At 40.2% G+C, this 7,531-nt stretch overlaps 1 protein-coding gene across 1 annotated transcript in view; it reads left to right on the top strand.

The window, feature by feature from the left end:
- The first annotated feature begins 535 nt into the window (after positions 1-535).
- Positions 536-7,531, top strand: part of RSRC1 (arginine/serine-rich coiled-coil 1) — a 347,320-nt gene continuing 340,324 nt past the window's right edge. The window contains exon 1 of the mRNA XM_008569504.1: positions 536-644. The gene's annotated coding sequence lies outside the window, so the exon portion shown is untranslated. The remainder of the gene's footprint in view (positions 645-7,531) is intronic.

A 7,531-nucleotide genomic window follows, 5' to 3' on the forward strand; every position in this document is an offset into this window, starting at 1 on the left:
CTCCTCTTCCCGCCTCGGGGCAGCTTTTTCCCATTTCTCTACCAGCCACTTACTTTAAACTGAGAAACTAATTTGCACTCAACCTGTGAGTGCCTTCACCTTCAGGGCAGAAGAAACGCGGACTTTTAATGCATTTTTGCAAATAAATCATTACAATGGAATCACACACAACTCCATACAGACACACTCCCATGATTTATTATTGTTGGGCTAGTATCCCCCTCCCCCAGCATGAGATAACAAATTTTCCTACGTGTGGGTGTCTTAAACATAACTTCCTACGATACAGATTTGTTTACTGATTAACAAATTGTAACGATAACTACAATTACTAAGGCAGTAACGCCCTCCAGTCCCAACTTTATTGCTTTTTGGGAACAGGATAATCAAATTGAATAAGCACGCAAAAACAAATACCAAACAAAAAAATTGGCGGCGTGACAATCGACTCTCTCGGCATTCCTACTGCCTGGCAGCATCCATCGATGCACTCGAAAGCTCGGCTGGCGCTGCCTGGCGCTGGAACCAGGAAGGCGCTGAGCTTAAACTGAAGCAAGTTCGGAGGACGCCGGTGGAGTCTTGATCTGAAGAAGCGTTTCCATGTTTGCGGCGCTTGCACGTTCACGAGAGGTGTGAACCCGAAGGTCAGGACCCAGGTGATGCCAGCGTCCAGACCCCGGGGGGCGTCGCCAGCGACTGCTGGGTTCCGAGGCCCTGTGCTGGGGTGAGGCGGTGTGGGGCCTGGCGCAGTCTGTGGCTGGGAGCGGGCGGAGGGGTGGGCGGTGGGCCCGTGGCGTGCAGAGCGGCACTGTGCGCATGCGCCCCTCACCTGGAAAGTTTAGGAATCTCTGGGTCAAGCCTGTGGGGTCCTAGGGCAGTGGGCGGCTTCAGGCCTCAAGCTTGACCCTCTGTTTGGAGGTAGTGTGGGAGAGTTAGCCTACTCCTCCCTTCGCCCCTAGCCCCTGTTCCTTGATCGCTGCTTTTGTGTTTCCTGACTCATCTTGCAATATATGCCTGGTGCTTCCTCACTAGCTCCAGGTAGGGTGGAGCAAGGAGGCTGCATCCTGGTGAACTCTGTCCCACCCACTCTGCTGTCTCTCTACCTTAAATACCTTTCCTTTTGACTCTCCCTGACCCTTCCAGGCTCACACTCCCCTGCTAAGAGGAGAGATGGTGCAGCGTACAATAGATCTTCCTGCCTTGAATTATATATTCGCCTTAAACACTCTATACTCTTGTATATTCCCTTGACTTCTGAACTTGTTGTAATGGGACTAAGAGCATATTTAAGAGTTACCCTTAAATTCTGTTACTTTTGTGAGAGGTTATAATGCACCATAACGTATGTTACCTGCTCTTGATTTCAGGTTAATCTTTTGTTTCTTTTCTTTTCTTTTCTTTTTGAGTCAAGTGAAGCAGTGATTTCTTAACATAATTCCTCTCTCAGAGGTTTTGTGTCTTTAAATGCACATTGGTAGTCTTAAAAATTTTTTGTTTTAGTTGGATTTTCAGAATTAGCAGTAACACGATTGTATTTCGACTAACTAGGTAGTAGGTAGTTAAATTCAAATGTCTTGTGTTGTATTTATCAAGAAAGTATTTGAGTTGTCATCTTTGAGCTTAGATATAAAAGCTCTAAGTGAAGGAGATACAGAGTTCTCAGGTTTAAGGATTGGAACAGATGTGACAGGCGTAACCTTGTAGGGAAACTGGGTAACCTCTGAGAGCCTCTCTAGTCTAAGAGTCTATAAATATTTACTTTCTTTGCAGGCAAAGGAGATTTCTTGCTAAGCGGTAGCACTTTATTACTGTATGTTGTTCAATAAGAGGCCTAAAAATGTCCAAATCTGAGAAAGACAAAGGCAGCTGGCACTTTGTATTAATTGGTCTTACCAACTCAACCAGTCTCAGCAAGCAGAGTTGTGTTTATGAATTGGAAAACTTCTGTAATAGGGTTGTTATAGTAGATATATAGATGCATTTTCTGCTTTCATTTCCAAACCATGGGGGATTGATAATGCTTTTTTAAAAAAGAAATAACTAGTCCACAAATTTTTAGTTGTAATGGGAGAAGTGTTTTGACAGAATTCTTTTATCTGTTTTGAGTTTTCCTTTTTTATTTTTTATGTTCAAATTTCACCTCTGTTCTTTTACTGCCTTTTCATGGTTCTGTGCTTGTTTGTGGATTTCTTCACGTGCTAAATAATGTTCGCCCTGTTTTTTACTTTTTGCTACCTCTTCAAGATGGATTTCCCATTGAAATAACTGTTCTTACTTTTTTTTTCTGGCCATATCAAGAATCAAGAAGATTATAGTTTGAAGTACTAATGAATGAGTAGTGAAGTAACTATAAACTGTCATGTCTTCTAGGAACCTTTCTTTGTTCTCTCAAACTGATTACCTGTTTTCTAAAAAAGATAAATGTTTCTTGTAGACTTATTAATAACTGTACAAAGGAAATACTTGTGTATGCCTTGGACTTCTCTTTCCCTGGATGTCCACAGGTTGGCTTCACATCTTCAATCAGCCACCTGAACTTTACAATAAGATATTTTTGTAAATTGATGTCTTAGTGTAATCGTTACCTGCCATGGCTTCAATTCTGTAGTAAGAGGCTACATCCAGGAAGAACTAGAGTGATAACAGAAAACCAGCTGTAGGAGTTCTGTCTCTGTGTTGCTTTTTCTACTTGCTGATAGATTGAAAACTGTTAGCTTGTAGGACTCCTAAAAGTCTGCTCAATTGATCGTTCATTGTCCTTATCAAAAAGAGCAACTAACGTGACTTACCGTGCATTGCACCTTACCAATGGAGTTAAGTATAGAGTTCTTTCATACTAGAAGTGTGTAATATAAATTGATCCCCATGACTTGAATGAGCAAGTATATTCAATTATATGATAATGATATTATGGAAATCTAGGGGTAAGTATATATCTAGGTTGGCAAGTAGGAATTCAGTACCTGTTATTTATAGAGAAGACAGTTTTGGGATCTACCTTTGATTTCCTTTAGTGTTCACTTTCTTTTCTGAATGAGTGTTTGAAGTTAACTATAATAAAGAAATATGTGGGTTTTTGTTTTCTCTTATTGAGATTAAGTATACTCCAGTGTAATTTTTCTGAAATGTAAAAGTGTTACTTGAAGAAATATTTATTGTTTTGTGATAGTGCTTTTACAACGTTTTTTTACTTGGTTCCTCTAAGGAAGGATTTTTGTATTTTTCATTGACTTTTCTGAATTAAATGTAATCAACTAATCTTCTATGATAGATGGATTCTGGTGTTTGTAATTAGAACAAAGAAAAATTTATACCCACCTTCTCCTGTTCTTTTTTAGGTCAACGGCAAGATACAAAATTAGATGTGTGTTCTTTCCTTTTTTTCTACTTCTTTGTGCCTTACACAGGGAGTTAATAAGCAGGATAGGAATGGAGAAGAATGACTGTAGGTACCTTAGAGCTGTGGTTCTCAAACTTTTTATTTTAGGATCTCTTTACACTCTTAAAAATTGTTGAGGACCCCAAGATCTTTTATTTATTTGAGTTACATCCATAAATATTTACCTTATAGTAATTAAAACAAAAATTTGAAATATTTATAAATTTACTTAAAAATGACTAATAAACCCATTTCATGGTAATATAAATAACATTTGATAAGGAAAATAATATATTTGACATGAAAAATAACATATTCCAAAACAAAACAAACTTAGAAAAGTGGAATTATTTTCCAGTTTTGCAAATCTCTAATGTCTGGCTTAATAGAAGACATTCGCATATCTGCTTCTGCGTTCAATCTGTAGAGATAAGTTGTTTTGGTAGAAATTTATGAAGAAAATCCATTTTCACACAGATATGTTGTTGGAAAAGTTACTTTTTAAATAGCCTTTTCACATAATTATTTCTTGATACTACACTAAAACTTGACAAATGGTAATTTCTTGAAAGTTGGTTGTAATGTGGTATTTGAAACCATATCAATGACCTTTTCATACTCCATTGTGTAAAAATCTATTGGTCTGTCTGGCACTGTGAGTGGATCTTTTTTACTCATGCACGATTTTGTGACATCATGCTTTGGCCAATTGGAAAATACTGATTCACTGAGTTAGGCATATCTTTCAAATGTTGACACCCTTTATGATATATCAGAAATTTACATATCTTAATTTCACTGCTGATCTCATAAGAGAAGTCTTTTAAGTACTGAGAAGCTGCCAGCAGATACAATTATCCAAAATTCATATTTCTCCTTGAGAGCTTGAATTTTATCATTGACAACAAATACTGTCAGTTTTCTTTGAAGTTAAAGTCTTCCTTTATTCATTTTTAAGAAAAGGTCTGCCAGATACCCAAGTCTGAGAAATCAAGTCTGAGAATCAGGGCTTTCTTCTAAAACAACATGCCAATATAAAGAAGTGAGACCATTTGAAACCAGTTACGTGGTTTCAACCCCTCAGTTTTGTTGTACATTCCTCAATCTTGAGGTAATGGGGTGAAAACTGCTCTAGCTACTTCCTGCTAAGAGGTGCAGATCAGGGTTAGAGGAATGGAATTGTTTTGCTTTTAGTTGTAAATACTCATGGATCCCAGGTTACCTAAAAGAATTGTTGTTATGACAGCTACTTTTATGATTGGAAGGGGGTTGGTTCTTGGATTGTATCTGGCACAGGTTAGGCAACTCTGGAGGACCTTCTGAGTAGTCTTTTGCATATGGGAACCAACAGAAACCTTTATAGCCACTGATAGTTTGTATCTCATAATGGGTTCCCTGATGTAGGTGAGTAATTATATCCTCTGTTAGGTTTTCAACAATAAGCACTATTCCCTGTTCATTATACATCCAACCCTTTTTAGTTATCTAGGGAGCCTGTATGGAACCCATTCATTGGCCCTTTCTATGTTCATTTCTGCGTACTTGGGCTTGAACAGTGATATATACACACTTGGTATGAGAGCTTTTGTATCTGGCTCCTTTGTCCTAGCTGCTTGCTTGGCAGGCCTGGTTGGCTAAGTTATTTCCTTTGACTATATGATTGTTGGCCTGTTGGTGGCTCAGGAAATAGCCAAATCTGTTGGCATCATAATAGAATGTAACAAGTCCAATATTTCCTTAGCATGTTTAATTTCCTTTTTCTTTGAAGTTAGTAGACTTCTCTTTTTCCATATGGCCCCAGGTGTATGTGCTACAGAGAAGGCATATTTAGAATCAGTATAAGTGGTTACCTTTTTCTTTGATCTGAGGAGAGGGCTTGTGTGAGATCAGTGAGTTCTGCCTTTTGAGCAGACATACCTACTGGGGGAGCCTTGGCTTCTGGGACTTCCTGAAGAGTTACCACTGCATACCTAGCTTACTGAAGTCTTTGGTCCATGAAACTACTTCTGTCTTTAAACATTTCTAAGTCTGGATCCTTCACTGGCTGGTCAGTTAAGTTAGGCTGGCTGGAATAAACTCATTCGATTATTTGAATGCAATCATGGATAGGTTCTTCTGAGGAGCTTGGGAGCCCAGTAGCTGGATTCAGGGAAGACACTGTCTGTAGTTTCACATTTGGACTATCCAACAGTGTGGCCTGGAATTTGCCTAATCTCTCAAAAGTAAGCCAGTATCCCCCTTTCTGCTTGAGAAGGGGCAACAAAATGTGGCATGTGTATGGCAGTTGGTTGGCCCAAGATAAACTTTTCAGCCTCTTAGCAAAGGTCATGGGTTGCAGCCCCACTCAGAGGCAGACTGGCCATTCTCATGTTACCATGTCCAGTTGTTTTGAGAAACAGGCAACAAGCTATTTGGTACTGTAGTAGGGGTTTAACCATAAGTCCATAATTGGGAGTACAGATATGACAGAATCCAGCTGTTCCCAAGAACTCTTGTAGCTGTCTTTTGGTGGTGGGTACAGCCGCCCTAGCGAGGACCTCCCTTTGATCTGGTGACAAGGCTCTTTGTCCCTTAGATAGCTCAGATCCCAAATATTTTACTGTCAATTGTGTAATTTGTACCTTTTTCTTAGAAACTGTGTATCCCCAGTATGCCAGAAAATGTAAAGTTAAAATAGCATTTTTGTTAGAGGCTTCCTTGGTCTTGCTAGCTATCAATATGTCATCTACATACTGAAGTAGAATCATCTCACCCAATTGGAGTTTTCTTAGGTCTCAAGGCAGAGTGTTCTGAAAAATAGTAGGGGCGTTTTAAAATCCCTGTGGCAGTACAGTCCAATATTGTTGGACTGTATTGACATGACAGTACAAATTAATTGTTTGTATCAGTCTTTGGATGATATCATTCAAACGTGAACAGACTCAGCTCTCAGGGGTATACATTAGAAGGCACCTTCAAGTCCAAAATTGTGAATCAACAAAGATCTCCAGACAGAGAGGTGAGTGAGGTATGGGGATTTGGCACTACTGGATGTCTATCCTCCACAATTTGATTAATGGCCCTCAAGTCTGCTGAAAGTGGTAGTCTTTGGTCCATGGTTTTTTGCACTGGCAAGATGGTTGTATTGTATGGGGACTGCATGGCTAAATAAGCTGGTATTCAAGAAAGGTGGTTGTTAAAGACTTTATACCTTCCCTGGCCTGTCTCCTCAGAGGGCATTATCTCAAGTTTGGGATCCTTGTGCCTGGGTGGAGCTTTACGTTTGCTAGAGTTGCTGTTCCAGCTAACCTTGGCCTTCTGTGGTTGTTAAAGACTTTATACCTTCCCTGGCCTGTCTCCTCAGAGGGCATTATCTCAAGTTTGGGATCTTTGTGCCTGGGTGGAGCTTTACGTTTGCTAGAGTTGCTGTTCCAGCTAACCTTGGCCTTCTGTCAGCCCACACATCCGATTTTACCTCTCAGTAGTGCAGCTTGGAGAGCACAGGTGTGATCAGGAGGCATCTTAACATCCATCCGCTGTAGCATGAAAGTCACCTGCACATTTAGCTTGGTTAAAAAATCAGGGCCTAACAAGGGTATTGGACATTATGGTATGTATAAGAAGTTGTGTTTGAAATCCATCTTCCCTAGGTGGCCCTCAAGGTGTTAGAGAAAAGACTTATGAGAAACTTCTCTAGAAACACCCATTGCTGTTGTTCTAGGGGAGATGGAGCCTTGTTGGGTGTTCAAGACCAAATATGTAACTCTAGTGTCAATAAGAAAGTCTATAAGTTTTCTTCCCACAGTCATTGTTACCTGAGTTTCTTGTGGGAGTTGTTGATGGTGCCAGTAGAATCTAGAGGAGCCCCTGGGGCCCATTATTCCTGATCACTGTCAGTGAGTTGTGGTATCTGGTAATCTGGCTTATGGTTGGCTTCTGCCCCCTTTTCCCTCCCTTGAGGTTGGTTGGAGCATTTCCATTTCCAGTGGCTTTCTTGTTTACAGTAGGCAAATTGCTGTGGTCCCACAGCTGAATGGCCTTTGTGACTAGACATCGGGAGCCCTGGGGTCTTACCTATGCCTTCTTATTTCCTCGGTTGGGCACCTTAGCAAGTTTCTACTGTTCACGTTCAAGAGCTGCAGCCAACAGAGCAGATTGCTATACCATTTTTGT

The sequence above is a fragment of the Galeopterus variegatus genome, unplaced genomic scaffold, assembly GCF_000696425.1.
Source record: "Galeopterus variegatus unplaced genomic scaffold, G_variegatus-3.0.2 Scaffold504, whole genome shotgun sequence".
In the NCBI taxonomy this organism is placed as follows: domain Eukaryota; kingdom Metazoa; phylum Chordata; class Mammalia; order Dermoptera; family Cynocephalidae; genus Galeopterus; species Galeopterus variegatus.